Here is a 26,189-nt window from a genome sequence, read left to right on the forward strand (position 1 = left end):
ATCAGGCGCAAAGACTTCTCATCCTCCCCTTGGCAGGGTGGCTGGGTAAATACAATAAAAAGCTTTCAGGGAGTTCCTAAAACTTATCCCCTAACTTCCCTGGCCACAGAGAACCTTAATAGTTAATTTCTTTCTTTCTCCCTTCCTCTCTCTCTCTCCCCCTTTCTATCAAATGAAAACATCTTATTTTCATGTTATCATTTTTTAAAAGACAATGAGAAACATTGGCAGGATGTCAGATGGCGGATTCTGAGATGCTCCAGGCGCTCCCCAGGAAGCTCTGTTTTCAGAAGACTTGACCCAGCAGCTGGTCCCTGCTGCCCTAAGATGTATGCTTTCACTTTTTCACTCCCCCAAAACCTGGATTGGAGTCTTGAGAGAGCCCTGGAAAGAGCTGCCTATGGAGGAAAAGGTCTGGAAAGGGCAGTCCACAAGACAGCAGAAACCCAGCGGAAGGGGAGCTAGCTCTGTGAACTTGGGGACCTCTGCCTGCTGGCTGGCGAGGGGGTGGCCTGTAGGCTGCAGGTGGGGCAGTCAGCTGGGAGCCAGGATGTCCTTGATCTGCTTTCCAAGTCGTACACAACTCCCACAAAGGAAAAAAGGGTGGAGGGGCTCAAATCTTCAGCTGTTTGTATGCCCTGGTACAGGAGACACTATCTATGGTCAGTTCACTGACCCCAGAGGGCTCCAAGGAGCCCACATCTCTTGATCCTGGACCCCACATTCCCATCTCCAAACCTCTCCTACTCAACAGACTGCCCTTAACAGCATAGCCAGAGCTATGAGCTTCTGGCTTGAGCTCCAGAAGAAATTTCCTCCAGTGCAGCACCTACAGAGAAGTACTTTGGAGAGCTGGATGAGGTATGGCTAAGGGCACAAGGTCTCTGAGTTGACTCTTCTATAAACATTGCTCTATTCCAGGGAACGGAGTTGTTTCTTGACCTAGAGGAACGAAGAAGTTGCAGGAAAGACCCCTTGTGCTCTGTGGCAGTTTGGAGACCTAAGTACATTAGCCCTGCTGAGTAAGACTTCCTTCCGTGACCTACTGGGAACTGCCCCCACCCCACCCCCGGTCATCCCAGAGATCCCCAGTCAGGCACTGGGACCCTTCCAAGCCCCCATACGATTTCCTATACCTTGGGGTTTGGGTGGAGTTCCCAGCAGTAAAAGATGTGAGGGCAGCAAGCAGTAGTTACCTTTGGCCTGAAATGAACTTCTTGGGGTTTTTAGATCCATCTACCCACTATGGGACATTGTTTGCTACAGTGCTTCAGGAAAATGAGAAGTAGCTCCTTCTTAGGAATAAACTGAAGAGCTGTTTGAGATCCAGTTATTCTTATTATGGTTTTGGACAACATGGAAAAGAATATGAACTATGGTGACTATTTTCAGAGGAAGGAGACTTTGCATTTGCAAGGTCACAAGTGCTACAATCTAATCTTGACATCAATATCTTTGCAAAGATATCTGGGTAAAGTGCAGTCATTCCCTAACACTTATTTAATAAGCTCTCACAGGAACCTGTTGAGAAAGGCTGTTCATTGCCTGCCCAGGTTTTGTCTTTGACTCTGACTGTCCCCAAACTCAATGGAAAAACCCCTGAGCAGAATTAACTTGGAGAAATCCAACCCCATCCACAGTTAATGCCTCATCCAGGATCCTTTGTCTCTGCCTTGTTAGATTGTAGACCTGCCCCCTGAGGGCCTGCTCTTTCTCCCGCCTCCACTCTGCCCTTACCCCTCAGATCTAATGGCAGACAGGGAGCTTCCCTGGCCCTGACCCTCCAAACTCTCCCTCAAGTCCTGCTCTTCCAGCTTCTAGAGCAACTTCCTTGCCCCACCCACTGACCTCTATGGCAGGTGCTCCTGATACATGCTGCCCTTCAAGCTGCTTTTAATACAACTTCTGAGGGCAAATACCCAAAAGACCTCAAGAACGTGATCAATTACTACCATGAATAAATACACAAGGATACTTTCTTACTTTGTCGAGAAAGCAATTAGGATTCAAAACCATGTACACATAACGGTCTATAGTATGGCCTCTTGTTTAGACCAATGTTCATAGCAACACTACTCACAGTAGCTAAAAGGCGAAAAGAACCAAATTTCCATCAATTGACAGATGGATAAACAAAATGTGGTGTATACATACAACGGAATATAATTCAGCCACAAAAAGAAATGAAGTACATGCTACAACATGAATAAACCTCCAAAATTTTATGCTAAGTGAAAGCAGACAGACACAAAAGGCCATATATTGTATGATTCCATTTATATGAAATATTCAGAATAGGTAAATCAATAGAGACAGAGAGCAGATTAATGGTTGCCAGGGGCTGAGGAGGAGGGAGGAATGGGAAGTGACTACTTAATGGGTATGGGGTCTCCTTTGGGGGTGATGAAACTGTTTTGGAACTAGATAGAGGTGATGGTTGTACAACATGTAAATGTCCTAAATGCCACTGAATTGATCACTTTAAAACGGCTAATTTTATGTTATATGAATTTCACCTCAATAAAAAAAAAAATCTTCTACATCTTCGAAAAATCAGTTTATTCAGGTCCTTCCAACGCTAATGGTCATTCTTTGGGCAATGGAAGACTGGATGGGGAGGAGTTAGGAGGATGAAAATGACAAATGTCCACTTTTCTTCTAACTGGTTGATCACAGTAATGATGATGATGATGATTGTGATGATGATGGAGGAAAGAGGCTGAAAAGGGGTCCCACAGGTCAGGACAATACATTATTCACAGAACACCTGAAGCAGGACCATATTCCTCGGAAACCTTAAACTTTGACCCACTGTGACCCCACTGTTTCTACAGCTTTGCCCAGAATGAGGGCTGGTAAGTGATGGGACCAGGATCCCCATCCGTGTTTGTCCAGTGGCAGAACAAACACTAGTTTGACTGTACCACACAGTCTCCCTAAAATGGTGGTGGATGTTTATAATCATAGCTCTTGGATCATAAGAAGACATTCTCCATAGACCTACATGTAATAAGAATATTAGCTAATAGTCAGTATAATATTTAGCACATTCCAGGCACAGTTTTTTGTGATTTACATATATTAATTGGTTAATTTCCACCACAGCCCTGTGAGCTAAGCACCATATTTATCCCCATTTCATAGATGAAGAAACTGAGGAACAGAGAGATGACAACTGTGTCCAAGATCCCACAGCTGTCAGGCAGTGGCATCTGCACTGACAGTCAAAGAGAAGGCTGTTGGCTACATAGCCTCTATTAGAGCTTGCTTCGTGGGCACCTGAGTGATTAATCACAACTCTTCCCCCGTCCCCTTATGGAATTCAACATGTTTCTCCTTTGTTCTTTAAGGGGGATCACGTCCTCCAACATCTGGCCCTGCTGCCTTTGGCACCAAAAGTGTATACATACCCTGGAGCAGAGACTTACTGAGTTTCCTCAACAATATTTTCATGCTGTTTCCTACATTAGGGATATAAATACAACAAAACAATAGCTTGTCTTTCATTTGCCTTTGCTATTGTTTTTGCGATGAGCTCAGTGAAAGGACATTGAGACAGTATACAAATAGCTTTGCCTCTGAAATTAAAGGCTTTTCTTTGCTGCTGCAGGAAGTCCAAAAGAGATTCATTCTTTTTCCTGGGTAGAGAGACTGATTCATAATTTTGTTTTATCTTGGACCGCCATTTTGCTTTTCTCTTCCTCCCTCTTCACTCTCCAGAAACCTAGTAATGCTGAGCCATAAAGCCATGATTCTCCTCAGTCAGAGAATTCGGGGTGTTGGGGACCTAGCTGGGGAAAGCGGTCACTAGTCTGAGGAGGGGTTGGAGGTGGCCTCAGCGATGGCTACTCTAATACAGCCGCCTCACCGTTCTACAGATGAGGTACTTGAGCTGCAGATGGCAAAGACACGGTTACATTCCTAGCTCATTGTAGATGCAGAACTTAAGGCCTGGCCAGACTTTTAGTTCCATATCCAAACTTATCCCCTCCCAGGCCACCTTCTTCTCCAAGCTGCCCCTGAAGGCAGGAGAGCGCTGTTTAAGGAGTTGGTGGTGGCCAGGCCTGCCTGGCAGAGGTTTGGCCAACAGCAGATATCAGAGGTGGTAGAAGCCAGAAGGTCTAGGGACAAGCTTCAAGGCAGGAGTAATCTGGAGCAAAAGTGGAGCAAAAAAAGGAGCAAAGTGTCTGATCTTCTATCCAATAGGTTCTGCCAATTTCAGAGACAGACGGTCCAAAATTGTTCTGGAAGTTGTGCAAGATGGCTGAAGGTACAGAGTGTGATGTTCCTTCACTGAAAACCCACAGTAATCCTGGCACTGTACAGGGAGCTTTCTGTGCATCAGTCTCATTTCATTCCTAGAACAATGCAAGTTCTGTAGTAATTCTGTGATCCGATGTAAGTTTTATTCATCTCCTTTCACGGAGAGGTCACACAGACAAAAATGATCATATATCCATAGAGTTTGTTTACTCTAAGGTTAAGAGGCTTTCCACTAAGCCACACGGCCTCGCCAAAAATGAGACAGGGAGCTCTTATCTCAGAACCCTGGACTTCCACAGTGGACTCTTCTTTCTACTTCCAAAAATAATTTTAAAACCGTCAGTGGTATAGTATCCATTTTTGCTAGACTTAGTCCCAAGAGGACCAATGGGAAGTCCCTGTGAGAGGGTACGGTTCTTCTTCTGATTTCATTTAAGACATCTGGGGGCAAGGTCTAGGCCCCTAGGCCATTCAGCAAGCCACCTGGAGAGGAAGACTGTGGCTTGTCCTCTCCTCCATCACTAGGTGAGTCGTCCAAAAGAGGTACCCTGGTAGACTGGCCAAGAGCAGGAACTCTGACATCACACTGAATGAGAAAATATCTGCTGACATTTACCAGCTATGGGGTCTTGGAGAAGACACTTAGCCTTTCTATGCCTCATTTCCCTCATCTGTAAAGTCAGGTAATAATATCACCTGCCTCATAGGATTGTTGAGAGAACTAAACTAGCTAATATATATAAAGGGCCTAGAGGATTGCTTGGCATACCACAGGCATATGGGAGTCTTAGCTATTAATATGCTTTGGGAAGCCATTTATCCTAAGTCTTGTGTAGGACTGAAAAGCAACCAGAAACCTGGAACCAGCTACCATTTTTATTGAGCACCTAATCACTTTAGTAGGTATGCCTTATGTATACTCTTTCTAACCTTTACAGAAACCTTGTTAGGTAAGCATTGTGATCTCCATTTTACAAATGAGGAAACGGGACAAGCAACTTGCACCAGGTCACATACCCAGAAAGTGGCCAAACGGGTGTCTGAATCTGTGTCAGGCAGGATACAGGGTCTCTTCACCGGCTCAGCTGCTTCCCTAACACTGGGTTAGTGGTTACAAGCAAAAGCCATCTTTAAACATAATGTTGTCTATTACTTTTCATTTTATTTTTTGGTGATGGTAGGGGGAGGATGGGATTGGAAAAAAGTAAACAGTGTGACTGTGATTGAATGCTCCCTAATGAGCCCCTTTGAAAACAAAATTAGGGAAGAAAACCTTGCATTTACCAGAGCTGCTGAAGCCAGAATGTCCATGCTGGGCTGCACACTCCATTTTTGACAGTTTATCCTTGACTGCCCTAACCTCAGCCCACATCTATGATAACTAAGTGGACTGAGGTCCATGACCAAGTAAGTACATTTTCATGGATTCAGGACCCACCCTCTCAGAAAAGAGGTTCAAAGTGGTTTTTATCAAGATCTCTTTGTTCCACGATGTTCTGATATGGGGAACTGATGATGATGATAATGATGGTGATGATAACAACGACAAATAGCTGCCATTTACAGAGTTTATGAAGTGCCAGGCACTATGCTAAGTGCTTTCAATATATTTCCCATTTAATCCTTGCAACCACCTTTTACATCCCCCCCTTTTATAAATGAGGAAATGAAGATTTAGAAAAGCAGAATCTGTAGTTCAAGGTCACACATGGAATCAGGATTCAATTCCTGCCTGACTCCTATCCTAAAATCCTGACAATAGGTCATATGCCTTGGTGCTCTTTTGGAAGGGCCTGACCACTGCAGGGCCTATTAACCAGAGGCTGGGTATGAGAGGTCTCGCACCTAGATCTAAAAAGACAGGCCAGATATACAATGGAGAAAAGACAGTCTCTTTAATAAGTGGTGCTGGGAAAACTGGACAGCTACATGTAAAAGAATGAAGTTAGAACACTCCCTAACACCATACACAAAAATAAACTCAAAATGGATTAAAGACCTAAATGTAAGACTGGACACTATAAAACTCTTAGAGGAAAACAGAAGAACACTCTTTGACATAAAGCACAGCAGGATTTTTTTTGACCCACCTCCTAGAGTAATGGAAATAAAAACAAAAATAAAGAAATGGGACCTAATGAAACTTAAAAGCTTTTGCACAGCAAAGAAAACTATAAACAAGATGAAAAGACAACCCTCAGAATGGGAGAAAATATTTGCCAACGAATCAGCGGACAAAGGATTAATCTCCAAAATATATAAACAGCTCATGCAACTCAATATTAAAAAAACAAACAACCCAATCCAAAAATGGGCAGAAGACCTAAATAGACATTTCTCCAAAGAAGACATACTGACGGCCAAGAGGCACATGAAAAGCTGCTCAACATCACTAATTATTAGAGAAATGCAAATCAAAACTACAATGAGGTATCACCTCACACTGGTTAAAATGGGCATCATCAGAAAATCTACAAACAACAAATGCTGGGGAGGGTGTGGAGAAAAGGGAACCCTCTTGCACTGTTGGTGGGAATGTAAATTGATACAGCCACTACGGAGAACAGTATGGAGGTTCCTTAAAAAACTAAAAATAGAATTACCATATGACCCAGCAATCCCACTCCTGGGCATATACCTAGAGAAAACCATAATTCAAAAAGACACATGCACCCCAATGTTCATTGCAGCACTGTTTACAATAGCCAGGTCATAGCAGCAACCTAAATGCCCATCGACAGATGAATGGATAAAGAAGATGTGGTATATATATACAATGGAATATTACTCAGCCATAAAAAGGAATGAAATGGGGTCATTTGTAGAGACGTGGATGGACCTAGAGACTGTCATACAGAGTGAAGTAAGTCAGAAAGAGAAAAACAAATATCATATATTAACGCATGTATGTGGAATCTAGAAAAATGGTACAGATGAACCAGTTTGCAAGGCAGAAATAGAGACACAGATGTAGAGAACAAACGTATAGACACCAAGGGGGGAAAGCAGGGGTCGGGGTGGGTGTGTGGTGGTGGGATGAATTGGGCGATTGGGATTGACATGTATACACTGATGTGTATAAAATTGATGACTAATAAGAACCTGCTGTATAAAATAAATAAATAAATAAATAAATAAAACAAAATAAAATAAAATAAAATAAATCAACAGGTCCTGTGTCAGGCCTTTTGCCACCCTGAATCACATGATGGTTTACATTTGTACAGGGGCTTTCCAGATTATTCTTAGAGAAATAAATCTGACCACTCAAGGGCAGTCTAAATCTGTACTTCTAGATTTCAACATTTGTAATATGACTGCAATATTGAATGTTTCCGCCATAGATTTTTTTCTTAATTAAAAGGAACAGATCAAATAAAAATAAATAAATAAAAAGACAGGCCAGACTCTAGTTCTTCCAAAAGGAGATGCAGTCATGTATCCCTTTAATTCTAGAAACCATTTGAATTCTGCCCTGAATTCTTAAACTTTGGTGGAGATGACAGTTTCTACCTGAATCTCCCAAACTCTTTTGAGAGTGGAAGAATTAAGACTTTAATTACTGACAACTGTTTTAGTTGTATTTGAATGCTTTTCAGATGATAAATAAGTCCCACCTAAATAAGGGGTTGGCCAAAATGTTTGTTTGGTTTTTTTCCATAAGGTGGCTCCAGTAGTGCTTAGTTGTCTTTAACTTCATTCGAAACAATTTTGTTAGACTGTATTGTGACAGCTGTCATATCAGCGTGCATTCTAAAAAAAACTTATCAAAATTGGTGAATTTTTGTGTAGCCATTTTAATATTGAAGATGGAAGAAAAAAGCGACATTTTCGGCATATTATGCTTCATTATTTCAAGAAAGGTAAAAACGCAATTGAAACACACAAAATAGATTTGTGCGGTGTATGGAGCAGGTGCTGTGACTGATCAAATGTGTCAAAAGTGGTTTGCAAAGTTTCGTGCTGGAGGTTTCTCTCTGGACGATGCTTCAGGGTCGGGTAGACCAGTTGAAGTTGATAGTGATCAAATCGAGACATTAATTGAGAACAATCAATGTTATTACGACGCAGGAGATAGCCGACATACTCAAAATATCCAAATCAAGCTTGGAAATCATTTGCACCAGCTTGGTTATGTTAATCGCTTTGATGTTTGGGTTCCACATAAGTTAAGCGAAAAAAACCTTGACCGTATTTCTGCAGGCGATTCTCAACTTAAACGTAAGGAAAATGTTCTGTTTTTAAGACAAATTGTGACGGGCGATGAAAAGTGGATACTGTACAATAATGTGGAGCAGAAGAGATCGTGGGGCAAGCGAAATGAGCCACCACCAACCACACCAAAGGCCAGTCTTCATCCAAAGAAGGTGATGTTGTGTATATGGTGGGATTGGAAGGGCGTCCTCTATTATGAGCTTTTTCTGGAAAACCAAACGATCAATTCCAACAAGTACTGCTCTCATTTAGACCAACTGAAAGCAGCACTCGAAGAAAAGTGTCTGGAATTAGTCAACAGAAAACATAATCTTCCATCAGGATAACGCAAGACCGCATGCTCCTTTGATGACCAGGCAAAAATTGTTACAGCTTGGCTGGGAAGTTCTGATTCATCCGCCATATTCACCAGACATTGCACCTTCGGATTTCCATTTATTTCGGTCTTTACAAAATTCTCTTAATGAAAAAAATTTCAATTCCCTGGAAGACTGTAAAAGGCACCTGGAACAGTTCTTTGCTCAAAAAGATAAAAAGTTTTGGGAAGATGGAATTATGAAGCTGCCTGAAAAATGGCAGAAGGTAGGGGAACAAAAGGGTGAATACGTTGTTCAATAAAGTTCTTGACGAAAATGAAAAATGTGTCTTTTATTTTTACTTTAAAAACCAAAGGAACCTTTTGGTCAACCCAACAGCTCCCCTCCATCTTAATGGAACCCATTTTAGGTGTTAAGCATTCTAACTTGTTCCTTTGTACTGAGTTAGCTTAAAATATTGCTACCGGTATTAGAAACAAGAATAAATTTATATGCATAAGCACTTTTACCCCCCTAAACTCCAGGGTACTATTCAAATGAGACAGCAAATGTATCCATCCATTTATTCATTCAATCATATGACAAACATTTATGGAGCACCTTGCATTTTCCTAGTACTGTGCTAGGAGGTGCTAGGAAGGGAGAGAGAGAGAAGTAAATGACACTCTCCTGTCCTCAAGTTGCTTGCAAATACAGGTCATAGTTCAGATTCTGTCAAATCCAAGGAAAAGATTCTTCAACTGGGTCCCTTTAAGCAAGATGAGGAGAAATTCAAAGGCATGATTCTATTATTTGTATAGCTTTCTGGGTATGAAAAACAGGAAGAATAATCACCACAACTGTAGGGTTCCTTTAAGGCATGAATCATAAACCAGATCAGCAGGTACGGTGAAGGACTTGTCAGTTTAGCAGCTGTCTCTATACAAGGAGACAAGGGGTTGGTCGGAAGGAAATGCCAGCGCTCACCCCACCACAGCCTCCCTCCCACATGAAGCCACTTTGCACTCAGTTTTGCCTTTTCTGCTGTTTATTTTGTTAAGACTCTTAAACCTGTCAGCGAAGCGGTTTCCAGTCCAGTCTGTGTGGTAATAATCTCCCTTTCTAAGAGATAAGCACCCTGAGTGAGGCCAGATTGGAAGACAAACTAACACACCAAAGTTGCTGAGTACACACAACGCTATGCTCAGGCTTTATTTGCTTCAGGAAAAAAGAAAAAAAACATGTCCAGCTTGGAGGTTTCAGAAACTCACTTAGATATTACTAGAAACGCCTTGGTGAAAAATGCCAGGGCATGTGTGCATGCCCCAGCTAAACATACACTTCTTGCAGCAGAGGGGCAAATGGAAAAAAATGAGCAGGGAGGACCTGCTGGAGACTTCCAGAGGAAAGACCTTTCTGGCAAGCCTGGAGTTTACTCAAATGTCCTAAGTTCTGGGAGAGAAATCAAATTTCTACCTTTAGGGCAAGGCAGGAATTTTACTTCCAGACAATGAAACAAAACAAAACAGTCAGATGAGAAATGTTGCTCTTTTATTTTCTAAAATCAAATGAACTCCTTTTCCCTAGGGCAGGACATTTATTCTTGGCCGTTAGGAAGGAACTCCCTACCAAAGATAATGCGCGATCCCTTTGGCTGGGATTTTGCCTACTCTCCATGGCCTGTTCAGCGGCTACTCCCCTCTTCTCTGCTGACAGAGCCCTAATTCTATTCAGGGGCTGCCTCTAGGAGCCTATAGGAAGCTCCTGAGTAGCGGTAACGCGGCAGTGAACTTGCTTCCAAGACTCCCAAGGTTTTAGTAATAGGCAGCTCTGATCTGTGACTGGATTCTGTTCCCAAATCATTTACTCAGAGGTGAGAAACTGGGTTTTGAGGTAAAAGGCTGGACAGACTTTAAAAATGACATCAGGAAATGTGAAGGAATGGTTTGGTTGAACAATTTCCTACAAGCCTCAGTTCACCCTCTCCAGTTCCTGCGCCCACCCTACTCCTTTCAGTATCTGCACATCCACACGTGTTATACTGATGCATTCTCAATGTTCCCTCATCCTATCCTAAGACATCTGCCCTCCAAGGACAATCCTAGGGGACAAGGACTTTTTTTTTTTTTTAACTGAATAAAGTGCCTATTTATCTTGAAAAACTAGCCAGCAAGTAGATTGAAAGGAAGTCAAGAAAAACCTGGAAAGGTGGATCACAGAGTGAAGGTTCTGTCCCCTCCAGAAGTTTTTCATGTTACAGCTTGGCTGTCCATGACCCAGTGAGGGCAGTTCTAGGTCCTCGAAATGGTGGTTTTGGAAGCAGACTTGTCCCATGTCAATAAGTGTAACATTTCACCTGAAAAGTTTTTTTGTGGCTACACTTTTTGTTTTGTTGGTTTCTTCTTAGCATATTTCTGGAGCCCGACTTCTTGCAATTCTAATTCTTCAGACCTGGCGTAGGGCCTGGGGAACTTCCTCTGTGCTCAGCCCAGGAGATTCTGACCTTGGAAGTTTCCGGGCCCACTCAGAGATACACTGCTCGACTCAGAGCCAGCCATTTCACCTCGTCAAAAGCAGCCTTCACCTTCTTCTTCTCATTATAAGTAGCTTTTTTAAAAAAATTAGAGTTAAAATTGCTCAGTCAGAGGTTTTGGCAAAGCACTCAGCAAAAGTATTTGCATTTGCATCTTGTTGATTCCAGAATCTGAAGCATTAAACAACGTTTCGAAAAGGAACCTAATATTACTTTTGAGAGGAGATTTTCTATAGCTACTCCATATTGTGTAGAAGCTAAACAGGGCTGCTATTCTCTAGAAGACATTTTTGGGCAGCTTTATAAACAGTCTGACGTTTCACTGCTTCTCCCTAAAGCCCAGGGAATGACTCAGGGGAGCTCTTCTATGCAAATGAATTAAGTTGCCTTATCGGGTGTTCAGAAGTTCCCTTTCCAGTGAAAACCACTCTGAAGTTGGTTACAGACCAGGGTCTGGATTAGAGGCCCCAGTCGGGCAAGCACTTCTAAATAAACAGAAAGGGTCACATGATTTATCGGGTGATGATGAGTGTTTGCTGGAAGGCATGTGGCGCGAGGTTACTATCCAGTCAGAGGGAGAGAAGAGGGGGGAAAAAAAAATAAAAACCAACAGAAAACTCCTACTTGCTTTTGTTTTTAAGGGAAACTCCCCTCCTGTGTGTATCCTCCCTGGGAGGCTCTTTCTGAACCAGCACCTCCAGGCAAAGAGTGACGCTGCTGTTTGCTGTGGCAGCTGAGCTGAGCGCGGGGATGGGGTACTCTGGGAGAACCCTGGTCAGCTGCTCATTCATGATTGGGCACCTCTCTTCTGGAAGAGGCTTCTTGCCAAATGCTTCCTGAGAGTCTTCTCCGATACTGCTGTTGAACAGGTCTTTTCCTTGACCAGGTTGGGTTTTCAACTGGTTACTTGAAAAACATTTGCTTGATGCTTGAGGATAAATCACCCACTGGACGGAAGAACCCACTTGCTCTGGGCTTTTTTGGGGAGTGGGGAAGGATGGGGTGGGGACAGCCAGGCTTGCAAGTTAAACAAAAGAGAGGCAATGGGCTGCTGAGACTCTGGTCCAGGGTAGAAGACTCCTTTGGCTGATTACACCAGTTATCGAGTTGTGTTACTCTTTACTGGCTTTCTGGAGTTCCAAAGGCTGAATATCCACTCTCAGGGGTCAACCACAGTTGATAAATTCCAGCGTAATGCTCACATCTTTCCTACTGTGGACTGAAAGTTCCTTATCACTTCCACAAATCAAGGAGAGAAACACCAACAGCCTAATCTAAAAATGGACAAAAGATATGAACACACAGTTCAGAGAAAAAGAAGTGTAAATGGCTCTTAAGCACACAAAATGATGCTTAACTTCTGTTAAGTCAAGTTCAAATTATTTCAAAATAAAAAGACATAGTTTTAAAAAGATGGTTACTTTCACTAAAGATAAGAGAAAAGCAAAAACTACATGAATTGGAAGAAAGTATAAGGGGGGTTTCTGGGCTGTAGGTTCCACGCTGTTTCTTGAACAGGGTGTTCGTTACACAGTGTGTTTTAATTTGTGAAGATTTATTCAGCTGTACACTGATGATAAGTGTACTTTTATGAATATATCATATTTCAATTAACAATTTAAAAAATTACATTGCAATTCCACTTTTTACCTAATAGAATGGCAAAGATAAAAACGTTTGATAACATACTGTGTTGAAAAGATGTGGAGAAATAGATATTCTCATACATTGCTAACAGGAATATAAAATGGTACAGTTCCTATGGAGGACAAATAGGCAGTATCTGTCAAATATACATACGCACAGACTTTCTGACATAGCAATTTTACTTCTAAAATTGATCCAATTCACATATGCACTTAATGACATGAATACAATGTCATTCTCTACAGTAGTGTTTGTTATAGCAAAAGATTAGAAGCAACCTAGGTGTTCTCTTTAGGGAACAGGCTAAATTAATCATTGTATGCCTATAAAATGGAATATTACTCAGCTATAAAGGAGGGATTGGAAGTTCTTGATGTTCTGCAATAGAATAATATCCAAGATATATTCTTGCACAGAAAGAAAAGCAAGGAATAGGAAAAAAAAGTGTGTATAGTATTCTATTATTTGAATAAGGGGATAATTACATATATGCTTCCTGACATATAAATAAACTATCTCTGGAAGAATAAACAAGAAAATGCTAACACAGCTTCCAAGTGGGAGAACTGGGCAGCTGGGGCACAGAATCCAAAGGAAGAATTTTGCTATATCCCAACTGTACCTTTTGAATTATGAATTATATGAAGGTATAATCTAGAAAAAATAAATGACATTTAAAATCTTAAGCCTGCATTTTCTGTTGTATGTAACATATTGACATTTTTATTATTACTTGGACTCCACTTTCATATTTTCTCTCTCTCATATATTTTCAGTTATAGTGCCATCAAGTCAATGACCTCTTGGGGAGCAGGGAAAATTCTATCACATTAGCTCTATACATCAATCATTAAAGGATACATCCTGACTTCAGAAATGCTCAAATGGGAAAAACATGTGGCATCCAGAATGGAGGAAATCTGTTAATCTGCTTTGCTGATTACTCACTTATCAGGTCCCAGACCATGAACTACCATCAAATGGCAATCATTAACATTTTTTTCACATTAAAAAAGTGTCGCCATTTTCAAAAACATTAGGAAACACCAAGTATGGCTTGTGAATTCCCAGGAAGGAAGGTCTACCTGGAGAGTTGCTGAACAACCAAGAGTGAGAGTTGGCTCCAGAGAGGAGAGGTCACCAGAAAAGTAGATGCAGAGGGGACCTCGTGTGTCCCAGTTTGGCTGAAGGCCAGCTGTAAAGGAGCCACCTCCAAAAATAGGACCAAAGGAACCATTCTAGGACTTTGAGGGTTTAGATGATTTCCTTTTCTCTTAGTTTAGCATTAACCCTGCAGAACCATTTCAAAGAACAGCTCCCACAGACCCAACTCCACCCTTGGCTGTACATTTTTTTCTAATCAGTGGATGATGGAGTCTTATGCCTGGCACCTTCCTTATGTTGAAATAGGGCAGCAATAAGGGATTTTCCTCTCCTGCTGCTTTTTAAAAAAAGTAATTGCTGCAAGTAGGATACCTAGAAGCCACTCCTGATCAGACACATTTCTATCCAGTAGATAGAAAGCCAGCTGAGGTGTCCCCTCCACTGGCCACCCTCTGAACACCCAGGCTCAGCTATTAGGCAGGAGGACCACAGATACTGACCCTACTGCTTACCAGCTTCTTGTAAGACGTGACCACGCCTGGCAATGTAAAAACACAGCACCATTCAAACTTAGAGCTTTGTTTTGGCTAGGTTTCTCTTTGTACTGTGAAAGAACTTCAATTTAAAATGGAACCAGAGGCTATGAAGTGGAGACTCTCACACATGTACCCTCAGAAGAATGGAATTAAAGAACTGAGAGACTGATTTCTGGTAAATGCCTGGTTTACAGAAGACCTACATTTATCTCCTGACCAATGAACATGTGCCAAAAATCTCTCGCCATCCTCAAGCCAATGAACTTACTGCTTGGACTCTGGCTGGACTTCCCCCTTTTTGCACTCCTTACCCATAAATACAGCCCACTCTAAACCCTCAGTGGATTCGCCTATAGCTTGCATAGCATGCATTTCCTGAACTTCAATTCCTCTGCTATTCCCAATTCAATGGCTGGTTATTTGAGCTTCTTTTTGTTACAGGGACAATAAATCAACAATTTTCGATTTGGATTTTGTTTCCCTCCTTTTAGGGGCTGGTCATTGTGAAAGTCTCCTTTAAAAGACGATAATAAAATATTTTTACATTGTTTGATGGCTAGAAGAAACCTCAAACATGTCTCCTGGTCTGTCTCTTAAACTTTTATCTAATGGATTCTATCTGAATTTTAAAGACCGCCCAAGGATCTTTCCAGGTTCCAAAATTTCATAAATAATTATTCTGGAAATTTATTCAAGTAAATAATTATCCATTCTTAAGTTAATCCTTATGTTAAGCTTTTTATGTACTAGAACTTTCTGGATTGTGATGATGAAGCGTCATTGAACAATGTTTTTCTAAAATATTGTTTTAGAAACAGTCATCTTAATCCGAACTGTTCATTTTATGGGCAAGCACACTGAGGCTCAGGGCAGAAGGCCAGAGCAGACCCAGGTCTAGACCCTTGGTTTCCTGACTTCCACTCAGTCCAGCACCCTTACAGCTATACTGGGCTGTTTTTTATACATAAAAGGTGTCAAATCCCTACTTAGTTGTTAAGTTCCTATTCTCTTCTCCAGACTAAAATCCTTTATCTCCTCAACTACCCCCCTTCTTTTTCTCCCCCTCAGTATCACTTACTAAGTACCATATAGCTGTCCCACTAGCTTTTGGTCTACATGACTACCATATCATTTTCTGCTATTTCCCCTTGCTTCCTGAATTGGCTCTCATTTCCTTGTTTCAGGGTAATCTGTTTATTCTCCCCTCTATTGTATTATCTCCTGCGTCCCACTAATGAGCTTCATCCTGTTTTTGACAGACCATTCTCTGTTTTGACAAGGTAAAATTGATCAGTGAATTAAACCCACATGAAACATCTCTAAATACAAACTCACTACAGGGAAAGAATTAAATGCGGCTGGCTTCCTTGCAGATAATAACTTGGAAGGCAATTTTAATAGCCAGATGAATTCTGAATGGAGAGCTCTGTTTAAACTTCGTGTTCCATAAATAGAAACAAAGTGCAGACATCCTGCCTCTTGACTTCTTTTGTCATTTAAAGTTTTCAGTAGTATGCTTTTATTTGTTTTCTGGATTTCTCTTTTCTTCTTCTCCATGTGAGACAGTGGCTGTGGAGTGTCCACAGCACACCAAGGGCTGGAGTGATCCCTCACTTCCCTGTTGCAGGTAGATGCCCCCCGGAGACCTTGGTCGACCCCTCACTGCCTTTTAAAGATGGGCCCAGTGAGCCTTTCATTCCAATCACCCACACAATCATGGATTTGATAACTTGACTCCAAAATGAGAAATTCCTTTTGACCAAACAGACATTCTCTATGAACCAGGTAGGAGTTCAGGTGACTTAAGAATCTTAAATTGCATTTCTGAGTTTGTCTCACAGACTCTTTGGCTTTCAGAAATAGAAAGACTTAAGATATTATTTAGACTTGGGATTGGTAACATGGGCACACAGAAAACTCCAGCGTTCATGGATGGATTCAGGAGTTGTATCAGTCAGGATGGGTTAAATTATGCTATGAAAACAGTTCCAAAAATCTCAGTAGCTTAAAGCAACAAAAAGCTTAAACAATAAACGCTTACTTATGCCTCATGATAATCCAAGGTTGACTGGGGACTTTACACCTAGACCATTGTCACCCGCAGTCCTGGACCTGATGGGGAAGCCACCATCAGGAATATTACAGGCTTCAATGCAGAAGGAAAAAAGACCACTGCTCTTAATTCTTCAACCCAGAAGTGTTACCCAGAACTTCTGCTCACATTTCATTGGCTGGTGCCTGAGTTGAATGGGGTGAAGAAGTGTAATCCTCCTGAAAGGAGGAAAACTACACTGGAGAACTGTTCACTGCAGGGTCCATGAGCTCTTGAAGTTGCATGCAAAAGGATATGTGAACAGGCGTAAGCTCCTGTTTCTGGAGAGCAGCTGTGTAGTTTTCGGCCTATTCTGAAAAGGGTCTTTGGCCACCAGCCCAACCCCCGCCAAAACCAAAGTTAACCAATGATTCTAGTCCAAACTCCTTGTTTTACAGATGGAAGAACCCGAAAGCCAAATCTTTAAACAACTTGCCAAAAACCAAAACAGCTTCCTTGAACTTGCCAAAACAACAGTTAATTGGGAGCAGAACCACCCCTAAGACTGCATCAGGGAGAGGCCACAATTCCAGGCACAGCAAAAGGCTCCAGACTCTGCACGTAACCAGCTCTCTGCATTCAGATTTAATTTAGAAAGGAAGAAAGAGGTCATGGGAAGGGGTTTGTTTCCTGTAGGTTTCAAATCCCAAATGGAGGTTGGAAACTGGTAGAGGATCCTCCTTGGAAACTTTTGAAAAATAACTCATTTGAAAAGATTTCAATGCCAAGAAAAACGTGACCCCTTGTCCTCCCCCACTGCTCGCCTTTCCTTCAGCCCTCTTTCCTCTTGTCAGGTAACCTGGGCGTCCATCATATCCTTCCAGCTTCCTCATGTCTCAGCTGAGCTTCCCGCTGGGGCCCAACAAAAGGTATTATCCTGGAAGAACTGGTTTTTCCATCTCTTTTCATAACTCTGTTTCCTTTACGGAAGACCATGTGTTTTCCTTAATTCATTTTAACTCTCCATCCTGTCACCTCCCTTTACTTTACCCCTACTTTCATCTCAGGCTGGAATATTGCTTAGCTTCCCAACAAACAGGGTAATGTAGGATACAGAAGAAAACTTGGCAATTTACCTAAATTCTCAGTTCTCTTTCTCCTCCTCTTCACTCAACTCACTATTTTCTCATTTTCTCAATTTTCTATCCCTTTTCGTGTTGGATTTGTATCAGGCCATGATGGGAGATCAGGAAAATGAGGTGTTGTATGGAACCTAGAAGTTATTGAATATCAGGATAGAAAGGAAATAAGAAATGAGATTAAGAGTTATGTGAGAGTTAATTGCAGGAGGCCTAGAATCCAGGGACACCTGCCTTCAGTTTTCGTGGAGTCTGAAGAATTTGGGGGACCTCAATAAGAAAAATAATTTAAAATGCAAATATATATTTAGGTGTCAAAGCAAATACTAGTTTAGATGTGGATTCGATCACAAGTGAATATTTATTTAGAATTCCCCAACCTCGCCTCCATCTCAATCCCCTGCAGGAGAAAAATTATAAGGGAGCAGATATTAGAATGGAAACAGACAGTCATATCAACCAATTAAAGTAGAAATATCTTACACTTGTAAATTTTTCAAAAACACACAAACATGTGACTGCATTGCTAGGGCCCCTACCAAGCAAGAGGCCCCAGCAAGTGAGGAGACACAAAGTGTAAGTTTCATTCTCTCTGAGAATGAAATTAGATGTAGAGATTGATGCCTTATTAGAGATTGATGTAGCCATAGTATCTGAAAGGTGAGTCAGGTAAAGGAACCAGCAGTCAGTACCGAAAGTCTGAAGCAAGGTCTAATACACATACATTTTAAGAAGAATAAATTTTAAGAAGACTCCACTAGGTTTTTTCTACTTCCTTCTCAAAAAAAAAAAAATTCTGCTTATGGCTCAATGCCCTGGATTTTAAAGATTTACATTTTGATGAGAGCTAATTCAACTGAAAGGAATACTCTCCAAAGAAGTGATTTTAGTTTCATTCTCTCTGAGAATCAGCCTTATTAGAGACTGATGTAGCTGTAGTATCTGAAAGGTGAGTCAGGTACAGGGGGCGGATTTGGGGGCACTGGGACTTGGGAGTCTTTTCCAGAGTTCCTCCAATTACACTATGGTGATTTGGAGGTAGAAAGAAGAGGGTTAATGAGATTCTCAGCACAGAGCCTTCGACAGCCATAAGGTGAATTAAGAGCATGGAGGTCTCCTTGGGAACAGGGGAAGGAAGGGCAGGACAAATTCCACTCTTTGCCTGTTGGCTGAGGGCTGCCCCCAAAACATCTTTACTGACGCTTCCTCCCTACCACATATTCTGACTTATTCTACTTTGAATCATTAGATGGATCTTCCTATTCATAGGATTAGACAAAGGGATGCCCTCTTCCTTCCGCACAAGAACGGTTGAGAGTGGGAAGACCCTTGCTGGATGAATTGTTCACTGAAAAGGGTATAAAGAAGGAAAAAATTAATCCCTCAAAGCCACAAGGGAAGATATGAAAATGGTGTGTTTGGGTTAGATATCCAATTAGAACCCATGATTCTTTCTAATTTGTGGATTATTTCCTAAATCTGATACCAGGCACTGATTCTTATTTAGGACAGAAATCCTTTGGCACCTGCTCTAAAGAACTGTGTTTATCAACATCCTTCCTGATTAAAATGGACCTGTGTTCTTATTAGGACAGAACAGCTGTGCTTGCTCCTACATTGGTGCACCTAAGCCCTGCCCTTGCCCCGCTCCTACAGCCTGACCAATACATACGAAGGCATAAGTGGTCATAGGTCTGTGATATGACTATCAAAACCACGGTCATTCAATTAGAAAGCAACTTCCATACTTCATAAACTTTAGCACATATTCCTTTACAGCAACAAGGTATCAACTACATTTGGAATTCCCCTGTAAGAAGTTCATTAACTGACTTCAAATCAGTCTCTTTTTCTTGGGCAAAAGAAAGGGATTTTCCCCTCCAATCTAAATATAAACCAAATGAGAACTGAAACTGTGGTACTGATGACAATACTGTGGTCCATTCTCTTAAAGACCAATGGGAGTATCCAGTGGGGTAGGGGTGAGGTGGAGGAAGAGGATCAGAGAATCAAGGAAGAAGCCATGTCCCAAAGCTGGAGACATTATTTGGCATTAATCCAGTTCTGGAGACTCCAGTTGAGTTCTATATAAGGTCTGTTTTTATTTTGGAAGAAAATCACTTCTGTTCCTTTGGAAAAATATTTTTATAGATTGGTTAATTCAAACAATCAGTTCTGAATAATCCTAAAATTCAAGGTACTTTGGTGCCTTATGAGCACCAAAGTACCTCCACACAGGTGGAGAGTGTGTTAAAACAGAAGATCTAAATTCTGGACTAAAGGTCACTCAGGACTTGGCCAGTGGATAAAAAGTCACTCAGGACTTTCCTTTTCCTGACACAGACTTGTCCCTTACATTAACTTGAGCCAACCTTTCGTGGGTAGCTGAGTCCTATTGGATGCAGAGACTGCCAGATAAGGGGTCTTTCTAGTATCCTGGGATTGATAACAAAATCAGAGAAGAGGGGATAAAAAATAGACCCCAAGACAATGGACAAGTCCCACTTTCAACCACTCATCCTGGGGTGGCTCTGATCAAATTGGCCAGTTCATGCTGTCAATATGGCTACAAAGGCAAGACCTGAGACAATCAGATGAGAATGTGTGGACATGACCTGGGGGTGGCCAGGGGTGGGTTGACCTCACAGAACAGAGGCCCGTACAGGGTCTTGGGCAAGTGTCAGGGTTTGGGAGTTTGGGTACAAACTCTGCTTTTACTAGCTGTGACACCTGAGACAACCACTGCATTGTACCTGACTTTAATTTCCTCACTTTCAAAGTAGTACTGATGGGCTAGATGATTTTGGAAGGACCCTTCCAGCTCTAAGGCTCTGACTCTAATCAGATGGAAAGACATTTAATCCTGGAGGTACTTGTGTTGGGACTATAAGACACAACTTAGCTGAGATACTGTAGAAAATAATTAAATAGTAGATTGCTAGTTGGGAGCTATTGTTGTTGTAATTTCAACCACCGTAAATCCTTTCAGAACCCTCAGTGGGTATAAATACATAATGATGATGACGACTATTATTGATATGGCCCCAGTAAATGTTAGGAGCATTGAACTGAAAGGATGGTTGGACCAGGCCACCTCGGAGGCTCTTTCTAAACAAAGATTCCCCATGATTTCAGGATTCTCTATGGGAAACTATAAACAAGGTAAGGTCCAGGGTCTTTAGGAAGGAGGTACCTGTCTTTGCTTCCCTTTCACTTTTTTTCCCCCATTGTTAAAACTTAGATTCTCTTGGGGATTTTTATTCTACTGGGGATCACAGTTCTTTCAGATTAGGGTCCTACTCATATGACCTCAGTTAACCTAATTACCTCTTTGAAGGCTCTATCTCCAAATAGAGTCACATTGCCGATTAGGGCTTCAACATATGAATTTTAAAGGGACACAATTCAGTCCATAATACACCCTAACTCCTTACTCTAAGGTACCCTCCATAATAACATGCTGCATGCCAACATCAATGGAACATCAATGTTTTTGGAGAGATTTCAAATAATCATGATAGTCTTTGGTATTCAAAGGTATTTAATATAAGGTAATAAATAAAGAGATACAATGTTCTTCCTTGCTCTGATTTTAAGCCCATTTCAAGAATGCCTTGAGGGCCCATCTTTTGGCAGCTTACAGAATTAATAGAGTTTCTACCAGGTGTTTTGGCCTGGAAGAGAGGAGGCCGAGATAGGAAAATGTCTATTTCATTGGATATTTGAAGGACTGTCACGAGAAAATAGAATTGGCTCACAAATCACAAATATCTGGCATATGTGACATCATTTACCTTTTTTCTACCCTTGTCAGACATTACTTATCAATCATGGCATTCACCAAAGCCTCAGAATACACTCAGTATGGTACTCTAAGTAGCACTATTTTCTGAAAAGAAGTGGTATATAAGGTGAAATAATAAAAATAACATTGTCAATAGGTAGCATTCATTGAGTGCCTGCCAAGCACCAGACATTGCTCTCAATTCTTTCACATATAAACCCATTTCTTCCTCGGAACCACCCTATGAAGTAGGCACTGATGGAATTCACATTTTCCAGGTGAGGACACTGAGACACAAGTACTCAGTGAAGCAGGGGCAGAGGAACATGGATCTGAACCCAGGCCATGTGGCTCCAGAGCCATGATCATCATTACTCTACTAGAGTGTTCATTCTGCTTGGGTAGGATTTATCCCACATAATTCCACAGGCAGAACTAGAGCCAATGGGGGGATGCTGCAGAATCAAATTTGTTCAACGAAAGAACATAACTTTCTAGCAATTAAATTGTTCTAATAATGGCATGATAGCCACCTGCTATATTGGGTGTCCTATCGTTGGAGACATCCAAGCACAGTTGTAGAACTATGTGTCAGGGTTGGTGGGCAATGGATTCCTGAACTGGATAAAGGAAGGGGTAGGTTGGATACATACCCTCAACTTCCCATCTGGCTCTAAAATTCAAGAATTCCTTGACTTAGGCAGCGTCAGCAAAACTAGACGAAACCCACAAGTGACATCCTTCCTGATTCTTTCTTTTTTGCCATTTCCCTTAACTCCCAGCACTGTCAAGCAGAAAGAATGTCCAGGATTTGAATAAATCACACTGAATTTTAAAAATAGACACATGCTAGATGGCATATAAAACACACTAGCCCCCAAATACAAACAGTAGTCTTGAAAAGACTAGATTGAACTCTATAAAACCATTGTTCTTTAATTGTCTGAGCAGGTTTATTCCACTTCTATTATCACTTTTCTGGGAAAGGGATCAAAGTTACAGCAACAGTAAAAGATAGGTAAGTTTGTTATTTGTTAATGAAGTTGACAATGTCTTCAAACATTAACTCTCTATCTCTCCCCAGGAATGGTATGCTTTGCAAAGCAAGCATCCTTTGCTGGAATGTGACCTTGGCCATTTCTAGCAGCAGCAGAGAGAAATGCCATCCCTATGAGGTTACCACTTACTGATGGGAAAGAGAATTAATGGCAGGTGCCAAATCATTGGAGATGAAAACACACATATGTGAATACTAAGGAATCTTCTAATATTTTATGTGTCATTTCTTCCAAAATTTTTACCTGAAAGACTCTTCTCTACTTCTGAAAGTCTGGCATTACACCCTAAGTCAGGAGTCATTTTTGCCAGTGAATGGCCAGTGTCATTTTTGCACAGCTCCAGAGACCTCCTGTTTTAAGACAGAGCCTGACACTTTTCTTGGCCTAGCTCCAATCCAGACTACAGATTTACTTCCTGAAACTTAGAGAACAAAACTCACAGAGGAGTCCCTTCTCATTGACTAGCCAGTGTATTTCAGAGGACTGGCCACTAGGATCAGCTTTAATCCAGCTCCAGTATTGAATCAAGATATATGACCTTGGGCAAATCACTTATGACCTCAATCTCTGTGTCTCTTATTTTTGGATCTATAAATTCAGTGCAATCCCAATTAAAAAAACCCAGCAAGTTATTTTGTAGATATTGACAAACTGACCCAAAGGTTTATATGGAGAGGCAAAAGATCCAGAATAGCCAACACAATACTAAAGAAGAAGAACAAAATTGGAAGATTGATGCTACCTAACTTCAAGATTTACTATAAAGCCACAATAATCAAGACAGTGTAGTATTGGCAAAAGACTAGACAAATAGATCAATGGAATAGAATAGAGAGCCCAGAAATAGACCCACATAAATATAGTCAACTGATCTTTGACAAAGGAGCAAAGGCAATACAATGGAGCAAAGATAGTCGTTTCAACAAATGGTGCTGGAATAACTGGCATCTATGTGGAAAAAAAAAAAAAGAAACCTAGACACAGAACTTACACCCTCTACGAAAATTAACTCAAAATGGATCACAGTTAAAAATAAAACTCAAAACTATACAACTCCTAGAAGATAACAGAAGAAAACCTAGATGACCTTCCTGATTCTTATCAGTATGGTGATGACTTTTTAGATAACACACCAAAGGCCCAATCTGTGAAAGAAATAATTGATAAACTGGACTCCATTAAAATTAAAGCTTCAGCTCTGCAAAAGACAACATCAAGAGGAGGAGAAGCAAGCCACAGACTGGGAGAAAATATTTGCAAACAACACTTCTGATAAAGGATTGTTATCCAAAATACATATGCCATCAAGGAAATTCAAATTAAAACAAGATACCACTAAACACCTATTAGAATGGCCAAAACCCAGAACACTGACAACACCAAATGCTGGGGATGTGGAGCAACAGGGACTCTGGTTCATTGCTGGTGGGAATGCAAAATGGTACAGCCATTTTGGAAGACAGTTTGGTGATTTCTTACAAACTAAAATTACTCTTACCATACAATCCAGCATTCGGGCTCCTTGGTATTTACCCAAAGGAATGGAAAATGTGTGTTCACACAAAAATCTACACACAGATGTTTACAGCAGTTTTTTTTCATAATTGCCAAAAGTTGGAAGCAACCAAGATGACCCTCAGTAGATGAATGGATAAATAAACTGTGGTACATCCAGGCAGTGGAATATTATTCAGCACTAAAAAGAAATAAGCTACCAAACCATGAAAAGACATGGAAGAGCCTTAAATGAATAGTATTAAGTGGAAGAAGCCAATCTGAAAAGGCTACATACTGTATGATTCCAACTATATGACATTCTGGAAAAGGCAAAACTATGGAGATGGTAAAAAGTTCAGTGTTTTCCAGGGGTTGAGGGTGGGGGAAGAGATAAATAGCCAGAACACAGAGAATTTCTAGCACAGTGAAAATACTCTGTATGATACTACAGTAGTGGATACATGCCATTATACATTTATTCAAACACCAAAAGTGAACCATAATATAAACTATGGACGTTGGGTGATTACAACATGTCAATGGAGGTTCATTGATTTTAACAAATGTACCACCCTGGTGGGGGATATTTATAATGGAGGAGGCTATGTAGGTGTGGAGACAGGGAATATGTGGGAAATCTCTGTACCTTCCCCTCAATATTGCTATGAATAAAACTGTTCTAAAAAAATAAATTCTAAAAAGCATGTATAATTATGCTCAGAGCCTTGCCAAACTTCTTCTTTTATTAAAGCCATTAGCTGACCACTGCGTATTCCTGAGACAGTCACTGTGATAGGGTGTCAACCTTGAGGTCACAAAGCACTTGGGAACAGTTACATTAAAACTAAAGAGGGACATAGCGTGAAGCCAGGATGGGGCCACAAGAAGCAGCAATTATCAGGTCTTACGGTTTTATTCATTCTGATTAAATGTTCTTCATTTGGATTGATTTACTGAATTTTCTTTCAAATAAGCAACTTGATTGATAATGGAAACCAGGATAATTTCCCTGGGTGGGGTCTCTTTCCCATCAACATTTTTAGGTGAGTGAAATTCATATCCAATAAGTTTGAGAAGTGCTGCTTACTGAATGGTCCCTCTTGGAAATTCATCTTCTGAGGAAAGTAGAGAAATCTTCCAAATTTTAACTGATCTACTAGTTCCCAAACATCTGTGACTACAGCTCCTTTATTCTTTGTTAATATTTTCTATATGTAGATTCTACACATAGTATTTTGGGAATATTGTGCTAAAGGCACTCTGGAGTAAATGATAGCCACTACTCCAAACTTTCTATTTTTGCACACACACCCCCAAACCTGGAGACAAATTCCAAACTCTTTAGCCTTGCTTTTTAAGGCACTCCACAGTATCTCCCCACCTAGTTTTGCAGCCTCAATTCCCATTACTCTTCTATGTGAATTTGCTGCTCTAACAAACCTCTCCTGTTCTTTGTTCCCTAAATACTTTGCATCCATTTCTCCATCCCTATTTGTGTCCATACTCTTTAGGAGGGTGTTCAATTTCATTAGGACTGGGGAAAATATCAGAAGTTCTTAATTAGTCATTTAACAAATATTTATTGAGTGTTTGCTTTAACATTGTATCTCTTGGGATGCTTTGTTGCAAGCAACAGAAATAGGCTCTAGCTAATTTAAGAAGAGGAATTTATTGAAAGGACGTTGGGTAACTCAAAGAATTTCTAGGCCTCTAGAGAACAGTCTTGAAGACTGTGCAGCCAGGAATGCTACTGTAAACTCTGCTTCAGGGTTCATCCAGTGAAGATAGCAGAGTCACCACCCTGTGCCTGGACATTGCAGCCTGTGCTGCCGGCACTGGTTCTTAGACGCTGACGCTGATGCGAGAACCACTGACTCTACTGCCCCCAAGAACTGGAGTAGCTGCCACAGTATCCAAAGCTCACCACCGGCATGGGTTCTGCACGTTCCCTTCTTCACGACAATGGTAGTTGCAAGGACCAGCTGGTGGGTAGTACCTGGATCACATGTCCATGTCCTAACTGTAAGGGAGACTAGGAAATCCAGTGACTGGAATTTTCAGCTTCAGTAGGAGGAACTGGGTTCT

At 41.1% G+C, this 26,189-nt stretch overlaps 1 protein-coding gene across 1 annotated transcript in view; it reads right to left on the bottom strand.

Moving 5' to 3' along the window:
- Nucleotides 1-26,189, bottom strand: part of ANKRD55 (ankyrin repeat domain 55) — a 502,662-nt gene that overhangs the window by 305,775 nt on the left and 170,698 nt on the right. The gene's annotated exons all lie outside the window — the stretch shown is intronic.

The sequence above is a fragment of the Balaenoptera borealis genome, assembly GCF_965194805.1.
Source record: "Balaenoptera borealis genome assembly, chromosome: 2".
NCBI classification, from domain to species: domain Eukaryota; kingdom Metazoa; phylum Chordata; class Mammalia; order Artiodactyla; family Balaenopteridae; genus Balaenoptera; species Balaenoptera borealis.